The 22,883-nt window shown below is 39.5% G+C and overlaps 1 protein-coding gene across 1 annotated transcript in view; it reads left to right on the top strand.

The window, feature by feature from the left end:
• The window catches only part of Tnks (tankyrase), a 334,181-nt gene that overhangs the window by 272,159 nt on the left and 39,139 nt on the right, over positions 1-22,883 (top strand). The window lies entirely within an intron of this gene.

Consider the following 22,883-nt stretch of genomic DNA (forward strand, 5'->3'; position numbering starts at 1 on the left):
TGTAACTTACGAACAACATAGGGACATTCACCTCCAAATAAATTAAACAATAGATCACTACATTGATAATAAGGAAAACCTATTCAAAGTACAAATGTTCCGCTTAAAGCTATCTAAGTCTTGACCCATATTACTATTGAACAAACGTGAGTATCAAAAAAGTTGCTCGTCTACACAGAAAAGGATACCAACTCCTAGATAAACTCAAAGACAATGGCTGTTATAGAAATGACAAAATAGTTCGCCATCAACCACAACATTCTTGATGTGTTATTTAGTTTAAAAAGTGGATATGATATTCGGACTTCATCAATGGTTTAAATTGATGATGATGATGATGATGATGATGATGATGATGTTTGTTGTTTTAAGGGGCCTAATGGTTTAAATTAAGACAATAAATTGTGTCATATCAGTGTTTGTATCATTATTGGTTATATGAGTGCTTATGTCTTCCAATTGGAGCGTCCACGAACCTCCTACGCTGGCGTAGCAGGGGGAAAGGTGATACTCCCACGTGGCGCGTCCCAGGTGGCGGATAATGGGGTCCTAACCGGCTTGCCGCGGACATCAGGGAAATAAAATACCTCTCACAGACCAAATACAAAACCCCCTGTGGGTGGGGGATGCAGACGAAGAATACACTCACGGTATCCCCTGCCTGTCATAAGAGGAGACTAAAAGGGAGCGTGGGGTGGCGACCACAGGGCCCTTCGCTGAGTCCTGGCATTGCTTCCACTTATTTGTGCCTGGCTCCTCACTTTCATCTATCCTGTCCGACCTCCCTTGGTCAATTCTTGTTATTTTCCGACCCCGGCGGTATTAGAGCATTCGAGGCCTAGGGAGTCTTTAATTTTCACGTCCTTCGTGGCCCTTGCCTTTCTTCATCCGTTACTTCATTTTTCGAAGTGACGGATCCCTCCTTTTTCTTCTTTTTTATCTCTCTCTACCCCCCTGTGGGTGGGGGACACAGAAGGAAAATAAACCCACGGTATCCCCTGCGTGTCTTGAGAGGCGACGAAAAGGGGCGACCTAGGGATGATTTTCTTAGAATCGTGAAACTACTTTTGATTAGTACCATCACGCGGGGAACACCGTGGGTCACCTTTACTTGCGAGTAGTACCACGATACAGTATTAGGTACGAAATAGATTTGTGCTTAGTAGCAGCAGTGGGTGTGGACTGTGGGTTTCCAGTAGCCGTGAGTCGTACCCATGTGGGCAACACCACGGGTCTGGGCTTTTCCTGTGATTATTACAACTATATGAGCGACACCATGGGTCTGCGTTGCCTGTGATTAGTATCCACCCTGTGAGGAACACAACGGAAATACTGGCGCCCGTGATTAGTACGCCTAGGTGAGGAACCCCATCGGTTTGCGTTGGTTATGAGTGGCGCCATTGTGTGAGAAACACCATAGGTCTGCGTTACCTGTACGACGTACAATACTTGTGAGTAGTACCATCATATGTGGAACACCGTGAGTCTTCGCTCCTTTTGATTAGTACCCCAACATGACACATACCATGGTTCTACTTTACTAGCGATAAGTACCATTCTGAGGGGCCTTTGACCTGGATTTTGGACCCCTTTAGACATCAAGCACCCTCGATTCAGGATTGTGCTTTAGAAGTGGTCCCTTGGTCAGTAATACTATTATTTATGATAGTTTTTTGAGTCGGATCCACTGATTGGTTTAAATTCATGTCCATCCATTCATTCTTCATGATATTTTTTATTTTGGTCAGTGGATGATTTTGAACTTTTACTTTGTCATTTCATTTCATACCATTAGCAGCTGATGACCTCGATGTTAGGCCCCTTTAAACAACAAGTGTCATCATTATCATCAATTGGAGCGTGTTTGAAGATGACCCAATATATGTGGAATCGAAACTAGTCCCAGTTTTATAAGACAGTGTACAAACTAATAGTATTGAATAGGTGGACCATTCTTACCCTTTGATAATGATCAAATGTCAATACGGACCTTAATGAAATTCATAACTTATGATTACAACTATGGTTGTTGGCCACAGAGGATATTTATTCAACCGCCACAAACATGTGAAACAGACGCTGGTAGTGTACCGCAGCTAACGTATGAAATCGTCGTGCCCTTTATTGCCTCAAGATGTTCATTTTCTGGCTATAATTTTACGGCTTTAAGATAACCTTCCTCTTTTTCACTTGGGACCACCAGCAGCAACTACTGAGCTACTTAATCCACCCATATTATTATTGTTACCGTGTTTTGGTGGATCGCAGAAAGAGGTGAAAGAAGGTGCGGGTGTTGAATGGGTCTAACTACGATATCAGAAATTTGAATTAAAACTTTAAATAAAGGTTATATTTCCTGCAAAAAAAAAAAAAAAAAAAAAACCGTAACAAATTTTCACTAGGTGAAATAACAGTGAAATCTCGGGTACAAAATAGCAATCTTGAAACAAGATTTGGATAATCCAAGATTAGTGAATTTTACAGATTCTGGGCTTCAAGCCCCTAGTTTACAAATTTACAATTTCAAGGTGGTATAATTTAGGCAAGGTCAGAAATCCCCCAATTAAAGAGCACTTTGTTTCAAAAAATTTACAGCCTTCCAGAGGCACTCCTAAATATTACAGTGAACTTAGAAAAGAGCTTACAGGCTCTCCAACATTCATCCAGTTTTAACCGCCCGCTTAAGGCCACATTACTAGACCTTACACTCTCTGGCTTCTCTAGGCCCAATTTACAATTGAAATTACTTTTACAGGGATATTTATTACCCAACCTACTGGGCCTTCATGGAAAAAGAACAGGTTAGGTTACTGGCCCAAACATAAAATGAATGGAGGCGTACACTTGCACTCCTAGATAATGAAGAATAAAATCCTAATGGGGCTTTTGGCCCAGAGATAAAGGGGCTAATCCCAATCTACTGAGTTGACACGAAGTTAATTTAATGCATTACAGAAAAGAAGAAAGACAGTTACAGAGTCGTAATCACCTCAAACCAAGTTGAAGGGGAACTCGAGAGGGTAACACACTCTCTGTCTCTGATTTACAGTTTTTAAGAACTTATGAAATTTTACATGAAAAGAAGAAGTTTACGTAGAACGGTTACATAGTTAGAAATTCGGACCTTCCCCTCATGTAATTCGGCGGAGGTGGCTACAGAGAGATAAAACTGATGGCCATTACCTGGGCTGATGAACTGTCTGGCCTCCTGCCTTAACACACACTCTTAGAAATTCGGCGATCAAATGACAAGGTAGCCAGAGCAGCCGCAGTTTTTTATACACGAAGGGAAGGTTTGAGAGGATTCTGGACTAATCCGGACACACCCTCTCAATTTTATTGGTTAATTCAAAAGTTACACCCAAAATAGCAAGAAGAAGCCTGTGATAGGCTGAAAATTAAGTGCAGAAAATTAGTGATTGGTCACATTCAAAAACTGCAGAATGAGTGAGAAGTGTTGCAAATCTTGGAATATATATAAAAAACAAATGAAAATTGATTTACTTCAGAAAACCTATAAACACAAAATTTCTTTCCATCCAAACTTCTGTTACCTTGCACCAGAGTGCATGACCATAGTTTTTGGTAGTGACATCTATGGAGAAATGTCCAAACTTCAAGTAAACAAACACAAAGCAAATAAATCCAGTCAGTTTAGGCAACTTCACAATAACACAATTACTTAATACTGGCGTAGTGTCATCTACTGATTAAAGTTCCAACTTCATGTGGTAGCAGTTTCACATTTTGTTAGATAGATAGAGTTCATTAAGGCGTTTCTTTTTGAATGTGCAGAGTTGAGGTGTACCTCCCGGTACAATAATAATAATAATAATAATAATAATAATAATAATAATAATAATAATAATAATAATAATAATCCTTTTCATTCTTTTATTGCAAATGAAATATATAGGTGGATATTACGACGATAACCTGTATTTAGGAAAAGATTCCATAGACCCTTTGCGAACGATAGGTTAGATACCCAACATGGCGCAGCTCCTGCAGCTCAGCTCAGCAATTATTATTATTATTATTATTATTATTATTATTATTATTATTATTATTATTATTATTATCTTGAATGTTGCTTAGAGAGCTTTTTCTAGTTTTATATTGTGATGCATATACTTTTGAGGGGATTTTGCAATTAGCCCAAAGACTTATCTTTTATAATTCTCGAAATTTGTATAATTCTGGTAATCTTATTCTTTCTTACGTGATTTTGTTGGAGCTGATTTAGGCCTTGTTTTTACGTCAGGTGGAAAAGGAAGTTGTAGAATCTGTGTCCTGAATTTTCTTAATAATTGTTTTTACCATGTGTAGGGAATGTATCATATTGATTTGCTCTTTATAGACAGAATTTTCTACTGCCATATTACTGCTCTCAAACTTCTGAATCTTCACCTGTAGTGCCTCATCATCATCAACAACTTCACTTTTACAGCTGGCTCCGGGTAGAGGAAAATATGGTTCCTCTCCACTTTGTCCTGTGTCTCCAACTGAAATCAATAACATGCTCTGAACATGGGATACGTCATTATAACATGCGCATATCTAACTGTATTGAGACAGCATTTATTTGAAATGTGCAAGCTCATGTCTCAAACATTGGTTATAATGGTCCTATAGATTGCCAAACAATTTGGTGAACACAGGTTGTGATAATGACGCACAAAATTACTCTTCTTTTGCCATTCATGAACATTCCTAGGTGGTTCATTTGATAGAAAACAGGTTCTTTCACCATGTCCCATATTAGGCATCTAGGGGTATGAGATGAAGGGAGTGTGAAGGGTATGGTAATTCCCTTCCACAGGATATTAAGATCTCCAAAATAGACAGGATAATAAGCATTCAGGCTTTTGCCATGTCAGAAGACAAGGTGAAATTCTTTACATTTCACAGAGAACTTTGCATTTTATATTTCTTCTACCATATTCATCTGTGATTCATCTTATGACCTTGCTGTTTACTTTTTATGCATATATGATGAACAAGAAATAACTTAGTTGGAGCATCATCTCCCATTCGGAAGGCTTGTGCACAGTGAGCCATCGAGTGACGAACGAGAGTACCACCTATACTATAGACCAGTGGTTAGGCATTCTTAAATTCAGACCTTGGTTATTAGAGAATTCCTGACAACGTGGAGCAAAGTTCTCTGTAAAATGTAAAGAATTTCACCTTTTTTTCTAATATGGCAAAAGCCCCAAAACTTATCAAGTCAGTGTTCTCCCCAGGATCATTTTAATGGGCGCACCACCCGGCTAACATAACCTAGATATGTATTCGTGCTAGTTACACAATATTACTACCTCATTCCTCATTTTCCTAGTATGCCTCTTCGGTGATTCCTAGGCCATCTATGACAGCTGATGGCGGAGCTTTTGAGCATCCAACGAGCCTTGGGGCTGAGGACTGAACATACAAATACATAGGCCTATTTGAGTCATTAAGTGTTCTGAATGAAAATGTAAATACTGTAAATCTGTTTATTTAAATAATAAATCATCGTTATTGTCAGCATAATTGCATCCATTACATCAGAGTTTCAATCTTAAGCTTGATTATCACGTAGTGTCGCCCGCGAGTGGTGTGGTGTCTGTATTAGATTGGAATCGCATGCAAGTACTCGATTTTGCCCGACATCACAAACCCATATGGCACTCAACAGCAACCAAGTGATTAAGTTCCAGTGTTACACGACTGTAAACGAGTAGTAGAATACCAGAAGTTGAAAATACTCCGTTATGTCTTGTTCATGATAATAACACTGAAATAATTCAATTTTGGCATTAATACTTTTTTATTGAAACTTTATTACATTCATTTTTTTTTTTAATGTAGTGTTCTCCGCCTGGCTAGTCATTCCTGCCACCCAGGTGACGAAAATTTCTGGGGAGATCACTGCGTATCTACAATTACAGGGCGTAATAAGCATCAGTCTAAAAATGATCTTCAAGGTGTTGTTGAAGTGTGTTTGTTATTGAACCCTCTCATGGTGTGGGCTCTAGCTCCGTCTTGCTGCATCCATTATCTTTGCAGTGGCAGGTTTCTGGTGACATTCAGTACTCTTCGATGTTCAGAGCATGCTTTTAATTTCAGTACTGTTTGTTTTGTCACCTACTGTGTTTCCAGAAACTGCCAGACTGATTGGCTTAGACAGTTCAGGCGCTGGCCTTCTGACCCCAACCTGGCAGGTTCGATCCTAGCTCGATCCGGTGGTATTTGAAGGTGCTCAAATACGTCAGCCTCATGTCGGTAGATTTACTGGAATGTAAAATAACTCCTGCAGAACTAAATTCCAACACCTCAGCATCTCCGAAAACCATAAAGTAGTTAGTGGGACGTAAAGCAAATAACTTTATTATTATTGTTATTATTGTTGTTGTTTTTATTATTGTTGTTGTTGCATATAGGTCGGCCGCTCGTTCTTGGCCGGCCACTTGCGCGCGGGAACAATAGAGCGAATATAGAAGATCATGTGACTTATCACGTGACTTACCCATTCCAGTCTTCGGGCACCCTTCGCCCCGCTCGTCTGTCCGTCCATCGCCATGCTGCAGGCTGTATAAGAAGCGGTCAGAGCAAAGCAAAGCAAAGCAAACCAACTTTCCGTTCACACAAAATCTTTATACACATTATTCTTTACACTAAAAGATTCACACCGCTAGTAGGCATTACTGTACGTTCCAGTTAACTAAAAAAGAACAATATATTTGTAACTTTCTACTGAGGTAAAGTACTAATACTAATATTCACAGGAGCTAATAGTGGAGGGTTTAATTCAGTTCCTCTACACCTGACATCGCTGTGTCTTCACTGTCTCCTGATTGTATGTTCTCTTCTGATTCACTGTCACCGTCACTGTCACTAATGTCACTACTGCCATTAACTGTGAACGCTATTCTTTCAATAGCATCTTCGATTAGTCCTTCCCGTGCATAATATTCTAATTCATTTTCCTCTGTGCGATGGCAAACTTTTCTCCATTCCTCTTCTCCGATTTCTGATAATCTTTCCCTGCACAAAGCGATAACATCGTCCATTTTAAAAGTGGTGTTCCTATTTCCTACCCATTGTTTCACGTCAGCCCATATCATTTCTATGGGGTTTAAATCAGGATGGTATGGGGGTAGTCTCAAGGTAGTGTGCGCATGTCTTGCCATAATTTCATCTATGAGATACTGCTGATGGAGCGGTTTGTGCAATTTAATAATGTTGTACAATTCAGCCTTTAGCATACTCTCTTCAAACGAAATTCCTTTCCCTCTAAGCCATGCTTTCATGGTATCTTTCCTACTATTAGAGGTTGGAGTTTTGTTCAGACGAACGTTATGGTAAGAAGCATTATCTATTACCAGCACAGATTTAGGTTGTAAATTTGGTATTAATTGTTCTGTCAACCAGCGCTGATAATTTTCAGAGTTCATTTCATTATGGTAGTCTCCCGTCGACCGCCCTGATTTGAACATTAATAGAGCGTTCGGTACAAAACTCGACGAGCCACCGGCATGAACGATTATTAATCTACTGCCCTTCGATACAGGTGTCATCAAACCTGCTGCCGTGTCATCACTCCAGTTCTTAGGGCTTGAATGGCTACTATGAATGTAAGACTCGTCTTCATAAACTATGGGATGACCCTCCTCTCGATATTTCTTAATCGCCTTCAGGAACTGTATACGCAAAGACCTAATGTCATGCCGTTCTATCAGAACAGCCCTGTTGTTTCTTGTCTTTTTCCATTTAAAACCCACATTCTTCAATATGACTTTTAAACTTGTTTTCCCTCCTGTAAACTTTATGCTGTCCTCATCCTGAAGTCTAGGAAGGAGTTTGCCGATTGTTGGCGCACATTTCTCTACAAGATAAAAGTCATGCACTGTACGGCGAATCACAGACACGTCGAAGTCATCCACACCAGTAATACGTTTCCTTACTGCGTGCTTTTTCCCAGGCGTTCCAAATGATGTTCCCGTTTCTTCAGCGGCTTCTCTTTCCCTAATAATCCGTCTCACAGATCGTTCAGACACACGAGTCGCCCTTACGACCCTTTCCTGAACCTTTTTCAAAGGGATCATCACTTCACCGGCCGCTGCTTCTTTCTTCATAAATTCGTGTACATTCGAAATTATTTCACGTGATTGACTATGCAAGTTTTTCGACCCTAGTTTCGAATGAACGGGAGGCATAGTAAGGAAGTAAAAACGAACCACTAGTCACTATTCTTACCGCTCGCGTTACTCTGGTGTCCGCACGCTCTCAGTTCGAGGAGAGAACTGAGGCCATAATTATTATGCGCATGCCCTGTGCGGGGAGATCACTCCGCACGTCAAATGTACTGGTTACCGTAGTGGGAAGAAACTTATAGGCTCGCTATGCGTGGAGAGACCACTGCGCACGTGAATTGCACCGGCCAAGAACGAGCGGCCGACCTATACCTGCCAAGTATTCTAGTTTTTCCGTAAAATGTACGGAGCCGGGTGCATGTCTTTCGAGTTGTCACGTGATAGGTGATCTACGCACATATTAAAATGTGGTCCTACCTTAGATGAATTCTAATGTTTAATTTGGCAAACAAACAGTCCCAAACTGTTGGAATTAACCAAGGAAAGTTAAAATCCTCGACCCAGTCGAAACGCCTTCAACCAAAGGCCAACACGTGCTAACCATTTAGCTCATACTATACATAACGGTATCAAAATATTGCAACCATGATATAGGCCTACGAGGCGATAAATAAAAAGCGTGACTTTTACACCTCTTCGTTTCACTTTTCTTTACACATTTCGTAATAATTGAAAACCTTTTAAGTTCATTCTTTTATTGCAAATGAAATATATAGGTGGATATTACGACGATAACCTGTATTTAGGAAAAGATTCCATAGACCCTTTGCGAACGATAGGTTAGATACCCAACATGGCGCAGCTCCTGCAGCTCAGCTCAGACGATGTCACAGAGGTTAGAAATTCAATGCGGCACGTCTCGAATGATGTCACAGCGGTTTGAGCGAAGCTGCCAACTTAGGAACTAGTTACAAGACTAGGCTATGAGAACAATTATTGGTCTGGCTTGATTTGGTCCGGCTTGTAACAAGACTGTTAGGCAGAGGACAACAAAGCGGTCTACAGGCCTCTAGCATCCCACACACTCCACAAGGTGACGCGATTAATCACCCTGTGAGTATTTAAAACAAATCTGGCGCCCTGCACGATTTTCTCTTTTTTTCAACGAAATTGGCAGCCCTGGCCAGCCTATACCAACACAGAAATTGGTGGCAAATTTGAATTTTACGCTGTCTACTTTTAAAATCTTGTAAATAAGAATACTTCTAGGGGTCGGTTAGTGGGTCGAGGAGAAATGTTGGCACCACGAGGCTCGTAGTGAGGTTGCGCGTGCATAACCTGCGCACAGCACTCCACCTACAAGATCCTTGTTCAAGACTAGCAACTCCGAATCGCTTGTACATTCTCGCAACAGGTTGCCGCTATTACAGTATATGCTAAGAGTATTGAGCAGTCCCTCTAAATTCAAAAATGTTGCGTATATTTTTCTTACGTACGATCGATCAATGCGGGAAAATTGTGACCGAGGACAAATAATTTTTTGACGATTGATGCGATAAAACGATATTTCAAGATACGATGTATGCAGGGAAATTTAACATTGGTTTATATGGAACATTTTTTGGACTGAATAAATTCAACGATGAATACGGGAAAATGACAGTTCCGGGAACGATGCATCGAGGTTCTACTGTATTTGACTTGTGTTGTTTATTATTCCCCCCCCCCCCTTGCTATCCTTTTTCATTATGTCCCAAGTTGGCAGGTATGTTGTTGTTGTTGTTGTTGTTGTTGCCGTCTTTTGGTGGATTGCAGAGGAGTAAGAAGGTGCGCACTTGAACGGGCGGACAGAGAAAAAATGAGAGCATAATTTAAAACACTAAAATTTGAAATTTTATTTCCTTCCTTTTAACTGACATTAAACTTCATAAATAATTTGAACGAACAATAATAAATAACAGTTAAATGGAAAATAATGAGCTTGTCATCTCCAATCACGGGAAAGGCTTAAGTTAAACAATAATTTACAAAATGAGCTTGTAGCTCCAAAGTTACACTATTTCAAAGAGCACCTTTGCTCCACTCAATTTACACTCGAGGAGACTGACCTCCAAAATTGATTACAGTCAGGCCTCTGAAAGGCACAAGTTTCTAATCCAAATTTTATATTAGATCACTTTGAAAACAGTATTTGCTGTCCTTCCCGTTCGACAGTCTAATTCGCAATTGACTATGAATGGTTCAAAATCAAATGAGCAGTAAGTGCCCATACTAAATGGCCTACATGTACAAAAAGAAACGTTTTAAGAAAATTGGCCATGAACAAAATGCTAGGAGGCACTCCTTTTTAAATACACTTTGAAAAACACTTAAGATCTCATATGGGCTTATGGCCCGAAATTACAGAGCCTAACCCTGTACTACAGAGGGTGACTACATGGCGAAAATATTAAGTTCCTAAATAGTGTTAATGGTTTAGAAATCTAGAAAAACTGAGTCACCCCCATACCAAGTTGAATGGGAACTAAAAGGGCAAACACTCTTTATTCCCTAAGTTACAAAGGGCACTAGGAACGTTTTGCAATGTGAGTGAATGCTTTAAGACTTTTTCAAAATAATTTCCACCACACTCAATACACTTCTCCATACATCGAAACCAGTCACTGAACCAACTCTACCACTTTTCTTCGGTTACATTTTCACACTCTTGATCCCATGTTGCCAGAAGCTCCTCGTCGGATGCAAAACGCCGCCTTTTCAGCTTCATCTTTACTTCAGGGAAGAGTGCGAAGGCACATGGGGCAAGATCAGGACTGTATGGAGGGTGATCAAGCACAGTCAACCGTGATCTGGCAAATCCATTGTTACATTAGTACGATGTATTGGAGCATTGTCGTGATGCAAGAGCCAAGTGTTGAGCCGTGACCTTGGACGGAGCTGCTTGAGAGCCTGGATGACCTGAGGCAGACAAGTCTCACTGTACTACTTCGCAGTAACTGTCCTTTGAGTTTCTAGCACAACCCGAGTCAGGATGTCCTGTTTAGTGAAGAATACTGCAATCATCCTTTTCTTCACTGACCTTGACTTTCGCACAGTCACAGGAGTACCCTCATCTTCAAACAGCCACACTTTGTTCTGAGATTTTGTTGGAACATCGTAATAATAAAGCCAAGTTTTCTCACCTGTAACGATGCTATTGACGTTACACGAAGTCCCATTTTCAAACTGTTTTTTAGCATTTTTCGGCACCATTTCACTCAATGTGCCCTTTGTTCCTCTGAAAGGGAATGTGGCACCCAAAGGGAACAAACCTTTCTAACATGGAGATGGTTGTGTAGAATTGAAGAACAGCTGGTGCAGGGATGTGGAGGGTCTCCTCTACCTGCTGATGTGTCAACCGCCTCTCTTGCTGCAACATTTTCCTTGGAGCTTCAATGTTTTCCTCAGTCACTGATTCAGACAGTCTCCCAGAACGAGGATCATCTTCAACCCCAAAATTTATTTCCCCAGCACAGAAGTCGCTTCCTTCAGGCACTGGTCAGCAGTTAATCCACAAGCAAAATTGTAGTGGATAATTGCATGATATTCACCTTTAGACCACACTGACATCTTAACTTGCTTTCAATCCCACTGCTTTGTAACAACTGTGTGAAGGTCATGCCTTGCTGTCTTCTAGACTGGTTTTCATCCCTCACCATAACAGGGGCGTCCAGCCAACATTTTTGCATATTGCAAAACTTTCCTAGTGCCCTTTGTGCATATTTCCCCACAGGGATTTGAATAGTCCTCGGGCTTAACTGAACATTTACATTTAAAAGATGATGTTAAACTTTAGAATTTACATTAAAAAAGAATAAAACTGTCCCCTCAAGTTAGCTTCCTGGAGCTATCACATATTTAAAAGAGTCTGCCATTACCTTGAACTGGTGGGTTTTCTGACGGCAGACAAGGCTTACCCCTGCCTCCACTAACGTATGCACTCCAGACTGGAGCGAAGAAGACAACATGGCCCAAAAGCTCCCAGCTTTTATAGCAGGGGGGGAAAGTTCCAGAACTCTCTGGGCCGATGGTCTGAAAACACCCCCAATCATGATTGGCTACTAAAATATATACAAAGTATGTTACAAGTGTTATTATTTTTTTAATATCCACCAATAACACTTGTAACATACTTTGTATTTACGTACATTTCAATACGGACCTAACATGAGAATTATAACGTGTTGCACCATCCTGCGGAGAATAATTTTCTTGCACCATCATGGCGACCTAACAAATGCTCCGGCTATTTTCCCCTTCGACTATCATCTCTTCGGATTAGTAGAATGGATCAATGCATTTATGAAAACGATGCTTAGTGTCGGTAGCTATACTTGCTTCTATCAATCAATGAATAAATCAGTGACCGCGCCATAAAAAAAAAATTAAGCAACGCCGCAATCTCCATTTCACATGTCACATCTGTCATCAAAATAGTTCCTAAATTGCCACGCGACACCTCTCAGGGATTATTAAAATGCATCTGTGAATAGTATTTTTTACGTGAGGTCAACTGGGAAACCGCATTTCCTTTTAATAAATTACCAGCGATACCCTCCATCCGTCGGAATCGATGTTAAGTTGTCCATGTCCATTCATTCGAGAAAGAAAAAAAGTAATAATATTTTTTTTAATTAATTCAAAATCATCTTATCTACCATAATTATATCAGCCTATTTTCAATAATAACCTCTAAATTGTATAAATCTACACTTTTATTCATGATTCTAGAATCATAAAAGAAAATATAATAACAGTCATTTACATCAATCACCTTTCTCTTCTTTCTGTTGAAAAATATAAACCTAAACCATCTACGATCTGATTCAATGAATCCTCTTGCTAATTACTTGTTATCCGCATCATAAAAATAAAGAAAAATTCTCATAATCACATAAATCTTTGGTATCAGTCATATTTGATGAGGATGTAGTCAAATATTCTTTGAAATTAAGTATCTCGTATTAATAACGACAATCAATTGGAAAGCAGATAAAGTCCCTAAGCCTTAGAAAAATGCATAATAAATATGCTTAATTAGAGTCCCACGGCTCTTGTTTTTTTTTTTTAAAAAAAAGCTTATTTTCGTTGATATTGAATTCATATTTTGTCACTAAACAAAGGCATATCTTCCAAAATTGTAACGTCAGCAGTTGCAAGTAAGTTCCAAGTATATATTAGCTCAAAAATGGCTATTTCGAACATTTATCGATCATTAAAAGAAAAATATTGGTCAGTTTGACCATGTCATTTGGTAAAAATAATCATATTAATCCTAAAATTAAATGTAGGTATCGTATAATGATCAGTTATTATCGTAGTTCTATCAGAAATTATACCTACCGTGTTTTATGGTTGCACCTCTGCCCAATCAAGTACCATAAAATTCGTAGGAATCTATTTAGTAACATTATTTATTTAATTGTGGTAGAGACTCAAATTATTAAGTCGCTTTATCCATTAAAATATATCCTTGAGACCAAACATCAAATAACATTCATTACAACGTTGACATATTCTCCATGAAGACAACAAGTTTACCCTTATTTATTCCTTATTTCGGAAATTCAATCTGAAGACAATTTACGGTAACCAACATATGAATTCTGCGACGTATTTCATTGTATACATGTATCATTAACCCAATATATCTTGCATTACTATTTTAAAGTCATGCCGCATACGTTAAATAACATTATTGGTTAGTAACACATCGTATTTACCACCAAAAATTCATAAGTATATTTATCTCTCCATATACCAATATTAAATATTATAATACCGCGTCATTCATTACCATAAATATATCTCAACGAATAATTATACGTACAACCACATCAACAAGTCACTCAAATCCTTACTTCCCTACATAAACATTAATCATTCCCATCTAGGCGGCAAATCATCTTAACATATCGTTAATATACTACAGCGGTGCATTTCAGGGTTAAGTTTCACTTGTAATACATATAATCACGTTATTCTGTAAAAGAAACACATGTATAAACAAAATAAGTTAATATTTACTCACATGTAGTCGCGTCGTAATAGTAACCAAGTCTAAGCAACTCTGAAATTAATTATCTTCTTTAAAACATTACGTCTGGAATATATCACATTGTGAACGTCGTTTCATTTCCATAATGGTTGAAAACATCATTTGAAATCTCTCCTTGTTTAACTTTAAGCATTCCTATATCATGACATTGATTATATACACTCGAAGAATACCTACTCCCATAATGATAAATCAACTAGGACAACTTCATTGCAAAGATAGCATCGATTGAGATTTCATCACGAAGAACTTCATAACAAGCTACATACCAATGTTTACTGCAAATATTTATATACTACGTCTACGACACATAAATTTCAAGATTATAAAATAATTCTTTGGAACTTAACTTGCGTCTGCCGATGTTAGATGACTGGGTTAGGCTCCGATGTTGTCATCTTAGGGCTGCGTAGATAGTCTCCAACATCCGTTACGTCATCATCAGGCGGTAGTCTCAAGACTCGGGCTAGCAGGAACAGCTGGGCGGTCTACGTCGGAAAGTCGGCCCCATCTCCGATTTAGCCTCTCATGTTGTAGCCGTTAGTCATATGTAAAAGAAACATTTCCAGCATCGTAATTAATGTCATGACCATAGCCTTCAAAATGTACTACAAAGAAGCTAGATTATAGTTTTGTATCAGGTTATTAAAGCAGAAATTCAATGTCAATTTCCCGTAACAGACTTTAACAAGTAAATTATCGAATTAGCTCTTAATTTTTCATTCAGACAATCAGCATACGAGAAGTCTAATTTGTTTTGGTGTTTCGCGACGACCTTCAGTTTGTATTCCGACTACTGTCCAAATTTTATTTAATTTCTTCTGCTTTTCCGCCTCGATATTAGGTCAGATATCGGCGTAACTTTAAAAATTCTTCAATGTGCTGGATCTTTAGCTCTTGCTCTTTCATATATCTCCCTTCTTCCTGCAAGGACTATTTTCTTCGTGGATGAACTTGCTTCGAAGTCTTGCGTAAATTTTTTTTTTTATTGTTCACTCAGTTCTTTTTTTAACAATTTTTTAAAACTTTCTATTATTTTTTTATCATGGCCGCAGGGATCCTTTATATCTTTATGTCTAATTTCGTGACATAGGCATACTTGATTCGCCAAATGAACATCTTTGCCGTCACATTTATGGCCTCCTTGATTTTATGCGTCCGTATTATATATTATGAAATCACAGCCTATTTAACTTAATACATTCGTTCTTTTTAGATGTACGGCTCATTTACATAATCTCCGTGATCTCACTACCGTGCATGGCAAATTTTAACGCCGTATGACATCATTCATTCCGTTATTAGGACGATGAAAACGGTACATTGTAATACCAGAATATATACCATAATTTCTGATTGGCTAAAAATTTCAGAAATAAGGAAATGATAGAAAGTCCTAGTAACCTTAACACCCAAAAAAAAAAAACAATCTACTAACACTTCAGTTTTATCAACTTAGAAAATACAATTTTCCTTTGAAAATTAATTGTCCGTCTTCCTACCAGAGGGGGCACATAAGTCGACAGTAGAGACATCTGAAAATTAAAGTTCCAAACTTCTTCCAGTACACAGTTCAGGGTTACATCACAGATGGCCTTCTAAAAGGTGCTCAGTTCAAATGCATGGAGAAGTGTACCTCCGGTACGGACCTGCACCCCGTAAAGTTTTACCATCAGAACAGTTGTGGAATCTGGCATTTAAGAACATTCAAAACTTTGAAATTAGAGATCAAAGTTAGAAAATTTCTTGATATAGAGTCCATGCACAAGGTACACAGTTTTTAAAAAAATTAGGGGAACATGTTTTTGAACGTATGATACGCTCTACTAAACAGTACTTCACACCCAGGTATAATACCAACTAAACCTTTATTATTTACCGTTGAAGAATACAAAAGAACATCGATGGATTTGCGTTCATTTTCAGAACACAAATGGAAATGTCCAAATACTGGCGAAAACAAAGTGATAACATTCCTCCAGGGTGGTTTTTTATCACTGTTGGAGAGCTTCAGTATGGTGTATGTCCTCCGCGAGCATTTATCACAGCTTGGCACCTACATGGCTTGCTCCGTTATAAGTCGACAGAGGTCATGTTGTGGTATCAGATCCCATTCTTCAATGAGGGCCTGTTCAAGGTCTTGGAGAGTCTGTGGTTGAACAGGACACCCATGAACACTTCTGTCAAGCCTATCCCACACATGCTTGATGGGATTAAGGTCGGGACTCGCTGCCGGCCATTCCATCTCTTGAATGTCCAATTCTCGCTAGACAGCTTTGGAGATGTGCACTACATGTGCCCTGGCATTATCATGTATGAGTATGAATTCAGGGCCAACACCGTATGCAGCAACCAACACATGCTCTAGCAGTATCTGCTCGATGTACCCCGCAATGGTAAGATTACCACGGACGACAAGATCCGTACGGCCATCAATACTGATGCCACCCCACACCATCACAGAACCTTGTCCGAATTGGTCGCCATCCTGGACAACATTTGGCATGTACTGCTCACCACAGCGTCTCCATACACGTTGATGTCCATCACGCTGTGTCAGGGGAAATGTGGACTCGTCTATGAACAACACAGGTCTCCATTGGCGAAGTTGTCAGTTGATGTGGGTACGGGCAAACAGAAGGCGAGCTGCACGATGTTGCTGCATTAAACCGGGCACTCAAACAGGACGTCTGGGTCGGTAAGGACACTTCTCTTAACCTGTTCCTTACTGTCTGGTCAGATACCGTGACTCCAGTGACTCTCCTGAGGTCCTGTTGCAGTTCTCTGGCAGTTGCTAAATGACGCTGCGACCCACAGGTGGTCAGATATTGGTCACCCTGTGGGGTTGTCATGCATCCACGACCTTGTCCAACCCTCCTTGTGAACTGGCCTACAGGTGGAGTAAAACTTTGATTTGACATAGCCTGAGTAGCTAAGGTCTCAAAGTATGCTGTACAACCATTTGAACCCCATCTACCAAATTAACGTTCACATACCAAACGTTACAAAACATGTTCCCCTAATTTTTTTGAACTGTGTATTTTGAAGAAAATAATCCTTAATGTAGTTTATGAAGTCGTGGAAGTCCGGTCAGTTATGCTCAAGGTTGACAGCAAGAGCGGCCACCACTGCCGATGCCAGGGTGGGGTCTACCAGAACCCCAAGTACCCTCAGATACCTCTCTTCCGCTATTATTTTTTTATGTGCAGTTAAGGTCGGCGGCATGTAGGCCGAGTGCACAAAACTTCTGGTTCAGGCTTGGAGGCAGGGGCAAGGTAATGGCGAACAGGAAAGAAATTATTGAAGGGAAGGTTTTGATATGAAAAAGTACAGTTTCAACAAAACATAAATATCTACACATTTTTACAATTGACAGGGGCAGAAGGGCTCCTCATTTAAACTTATTATTACTAAGATGCTAAGGAAAGAAATATAATTAAGTTGGCAATGTCATCATTGAAAAGCACAGAGTTCATACAGGTTTGACTTGGGACAGATGAACTCTAAAATTCCTCTCTGTGTCGGGATTGCTCGCCAAGAGGGTGACCAGCGTTAAGAAATCAGAATAACACAAGGACTATGAAATCTGGGGGCAAGCTTGCCTGCTGGAACAACATTTTTTACCATGACTTGATCTCTGACCTTTAAATTGGTGGGTCTGTCCATGATGATATCTCTCTTTCATTTTCTCATGAGAGGCTTTAAGGATAGTTTTAGCCTTTCTTCACAGATCCCTGATATTATCTGCATCTATTGTCTCTGGTAAAACTCATTGATTGACCACAATTTGGATAACGGAGTGTTTGTAATGAACTTAATCATAAGAGATGCGGGTGAAAACTTGTGTGAGTCATGAACCGCTGAATTGAATGCAAAAGCTAGCCAATGCAATGAAGTGTCCCAACAAGAATGATCTTCATGATGAAAAGTGATCAAGGCAGGTTGAAGGTTAACCCGCTCAGCTAGAGATGGTTGTGGGTAATAGGCTGACGTTATATGTGAGATGGATAGATCAAAACAGAATTTGCACAATAAATTATAGGTGAATGCCTTGGCATTATCAGAGCTATGTATTGACAGGGTCCAAAAGAAGCTAAAATAGTATTAAGGCAAGTAGTAGTGGACTGAGCAGTGGCCAGCCTAGTCGAAAACAGCCATGAAAACCATGTGAAACCATCTACACACTCAAAGATGAATTTGTTCCCGTTCCTCCTAGATTGAGGGAAAGGCCCTTATTATTATTATTATTATTATTATTATTACTACTACTCATTCAACTTCGCTAATTGGCCAACTAGGGACCACAATAAGCCTCACTTTTCATTCTGGCACTTGTTCATTTTTTGCTTGATCCACATCATCTTCTTTAGCTTACTCTGTTTACCATGACTTTCTTCTGTCCATTTCACGCCAGTAGCCCATCTTTGGTCCCGGAAAGTCCCAAAAGTCTTGATGGCTGCTTTGAAAAGATTTCGGTCTTGTGCATCTTCTGCTTGTATGCCCAGTTCTTTAAGATCTTTATTGATATTAACGTACCTGCCGTTTTTAGTTTTGAGTAAAATATATTGAAGATATGTTTCGTCCATCGAGAGTCGATCATCCGTTATATATGACCGTAGAAGCAATGCCTTTACACATTGTGTCCATGATCATCTGTATCTTAGAGTATGCTTCTTGCCTGGATTTTCTAATGTAGATGCCATTTTTGTAGTTGGGCCAAGTATGGTGTGTAAGGATCTTTTTTCCTTTCCTCTCTAAAGGGTTATCAATTTCATTCTGGTTGGTCCGTATTGAACTGAGATTACATGTGACTTATGCTGGTTAAATTTTCCAGCTATTCAATACAGTAAGCTTTTTGCAATGCAGTTATTACATTACATTATAAAGTTCGGTACGATTCAACCCTACTCGGGGTCATCATCAGCCATAAACATTCAGTTACACAATTTAGTCAAAATATCCTAAAACTATACATTTTAGTTCAAATAAGCAATATTACATTACCCTGCTTAAAAGTTAATGGTGAAGAAATACAAAGATAATAAAAATAATATGCTGTTATAAAATGGCTGCATCTCAAACTAAGTGCTATGGTTCTAACTGTATATCTCTCATGTAAGTTCTAAAAGTATCCTTTTTTTTCATAGCGCTGAATAAAATGACCGTAGAAGCATAAAAATTCATAAAATAAACGCTTCAAAATATGTTTTATAAATATATTTCTAAGTGCTAGTAGTCTAAAAGTGAATCTTTCTGGTAGATTCTATTGATATTGGCCTATGTTTTGGCACTGTTGGATTATACACTATTTCCAAATGTTATGTCATTAGAGTAAAATTTGACACTTTGGTACTAAGTTTTCATTAGAGTTCTAATAGTAAATGGCCTTGAAATGAGGAAAATAACTCACACGCTTAATGTAAACAGATAAAACCATATCATTGAATAAATTTCCAGTAGAATTCTGAGAAACTGAATGCAATCACTGCGAGTGGTGGTTGAATAATTGTTTGTGAGAAGATTGAAGTCTCCGTTCGTTGCGGAGCAATTGGATCTAATAAACAATAAGAAAAAAACCAAAGTTAGCGCAAAGAAGAAAGGGAGAGGATGGAAAAACAAAGTGAAGGCTACTCACCTTGCGTGGCTGTGTAAGAACGTGAGTGAGGGAAGTATGCGATGTAGGGGAGGGGTGGGGAAGGGCAAGAAAGAGCGGGTTAGATAGGATGGATGTGACATGATAAGGGAAGGGAAGGAAGGGAGGAGGAAGGACTACCTTTAGGGCGGGGCTGAAGGGTGTGGGAACGAGAATAATTGCTTCGGAAAAGTACCTTTAATTAAACTTAAAATCAAATTCTGATTTGTTACATTAGTGTTTCTGAGAATAGTAATAAGTCAAATAAAATGTTGGGTTTCTCTGAGATACCATTAAGATTATAATTAGAATTGTTGATCTAAGCAAATAAAACACTTTTCCAATTATGTTAAGTAAAGGGCCTTTATTTACTATTTCGAGGATGTCCATATCTTGTTCAATACTGGTGAAATTATGATTGTAATCGTGCATAACCCAGCCGATTGCCGAGAATTTATTGTATCTTTTCTAAATATGTAATACTGAAATTCCTCCCGGTCTGCCCCACATACGAAATATTACAGGCGTTGCATTTGATCCTATAGACCCCCGATTTTAAAAATCTGTTGATCCTGTTGATAGACGAAGTATTATGTAGAATATCTGCATTTTTTTTTGTTGGTTTTAAAAGCAATTTTTATGCTATGTTTCTTAAAGATATTAGTATGTAGGGGATTTGGGTAATTCTTAAGTGTGGTTTTTGGGCAATGTTTGTATTTGTTGATTATTCTTGGCTATGGGATCACCGGGTATTTTAGCAGAAATTTACCTAGACTTTCGCGAACATAACTAAATCGAAAACAACAAAGAATTTGACAATATTCACTTTTGGGTTAGGTATGTTGACGATGTTTTTGTAATAATGGATGAAAAATCAGTTAACGCTACCACTACCCTTCTTAGACATAACAATATTGATTCTCACATTAAATTTACACTAGAAACCAAAACCGACCAAAAAATAAACTTTTTAGATTTAACCATTACCAGACACCTGAACCAGAGTCCTGCAGCCAAGCCCACCGCACAGCATTTCAAACCCACGGGCTCCGGCAGCCCAGCCCGTGCACGCCGTTCCCTTCTAGCGCGGCCACGTACTGGCCCACAACACTGGTCTCATACAGCCCACCGCAGTCCACCGCACTGGGCGTGCTCAGTAGAATAACCTCGAGTACTTGTCTCAAACAACATGTGCACCGTGCACAGCGAAATGTTCACGTCACACTACTATTCGGATCACTCACTCTGCGAATTCCTGAACGCTAATAACATATTTCAGAGTAGGCTAATTGCATTTTGAAATTAAACGGTAGAGATTTCTCCTGCACTGTAATTATTATTATTATTATTATTATTATTATTATTATTATTATTATTATTATTATTAATGGTTCATGTTTGTGGGTTACTGTAGTCACGTCCTAGTTCGTGAACCATGGGCAACGGCTGAGTGGCCTAGTAAGTGGTCCTGAGAGTCGGGATACCAGTTGCTATGGAATGGGAGTGGGCATCTCGGACATATTCTGAGTCATGGCCCTCCTTGTGCTCAGGCGGCTAGGACTATACAATCCACCGGTGGTCCATAACCCGTTAGAGGAGAGATCCTCACTTGGACTATGTGCAAGTAGGGCAGCATCCTGCTTCATGAATCGACCGAGCTCAGAACATTTTAAGCAAGCCTCGGACCTATGGGAGTAACGGAGTCCCACTCCCATTTGACAGGCGAGGGACTCCTTGGAAACAACTTGGCGAACGAAATGGAATTCGATGGGGAGCTATCAATATTAATGGGGCTTATGGAAGAAAGAAAGTAGAACTGGCTGAGTCAGCAAAGAGGATGCATCTGGATGTGCTAGGAGTAAGTGATATTCGGGTAAGGGGAGATAACGAGGAAGAGATAGGAGATTATAAAGTGTACTTGACGGGTGTTAGAAAGGGAAGGGCAGAGTCTGGGGTAGGGCTCTTTATCAGGAATACCATTGCACGGAACATAGTTTCTGTTAGACACGTAAATGAGCGAATGATGTGGGTAGATTTGTCAGTTGGAGGAATTAGGACTAGAATTGTGTCCGTGTATTCACCATGTGAGGGTACAGATGAGGATGAAGTTGACAAGTTTTATGAAGCATTGAGTGACATCGTAGTCAGGGTAAACAGCAAGGATAGAATAGTGCTAATGGGCGATTTCAATGCGAGAGTTGGGAATAGAACTGAAGGATACGAAAGGGTGATTGGTAAATGTGGGGAAGATATGGAAGCTAATGGGAATGGGAAGCGTTTGCTGGACTTCTGTGCTAGTATGGGTTTAGCTGTTATGAATACATTCTTCAAGCATAAGGCTATTCACCGCTACACATGGGAGGCTAGGGGTACCAGATCCATAATAGACTATATCTTAACAGACTTCGAATTCAGGAAATCTGTTAGGAATGTACGAGTTTTCCGGGGATTTTTCGATGATACAGACCACTATCTGATCTGTAGTGAACTAAGTATCTCTAGGCCTAAGGTAGAGAAAGTGAAATCTGTCTGCAAACGAATAAGGGTAGAAAATCTCCAGGACGAGGAAATTAGACGGAAGTACATGGATATGATTAGTGAGAAGTTTCGAAAAGTAGACATTAAGCAGGTTCAGGATATAGAAAGTGAATGGGCGGCATACAGGGATGCTGTAGTAGAAACAGCCAGGGAATGCCTTGGAACAACTGTGTGTAAAGATGGGAAAAGGCGAACATCTTGGTGGAATGATGAAGTGAGAGCAGCTTGTAAACGTAAAAAGAAGGCTTATAAGAAATGGCTCCAAACAAGGGCCGAGGCAGATAGGGAGTTGTATGTAGATGAAAGAAACAGAGCGAAACAAATAATTGTTGAATCCAAAAAGAAGTCATGGGAAGATTTTGGTAACAACCTGGAAAGGCTAGGTCAAGCAGCAGGGAAACCTTTCTGGACAGTAATAAAGAATCTTAGGAAGGGAGGGAAAAAGGAAATGAACAGTGTTTTGAGTAATACAGGTGAACTCATAATAGATCCCAGGGAATCACTGGAGAGGTGGAGGGAATATTTTGAACATCTTCTC

The sequence above is a fragment of the Anabrus simplex genome, chromosome 4 (assembly GCF_040414725.1).
Source record: "Anabrus simplex isolate iqAnaSimp1 chromosome 4, ASM4041472v1, whole genome shotgun sequence".
Classification (NCBI taxonomy): Eukaryota; Metazoa; Arthropoda; class Insecta; order Orthoptera; family Tettigoniidae; genus Anabrus; species Anabrus simplex.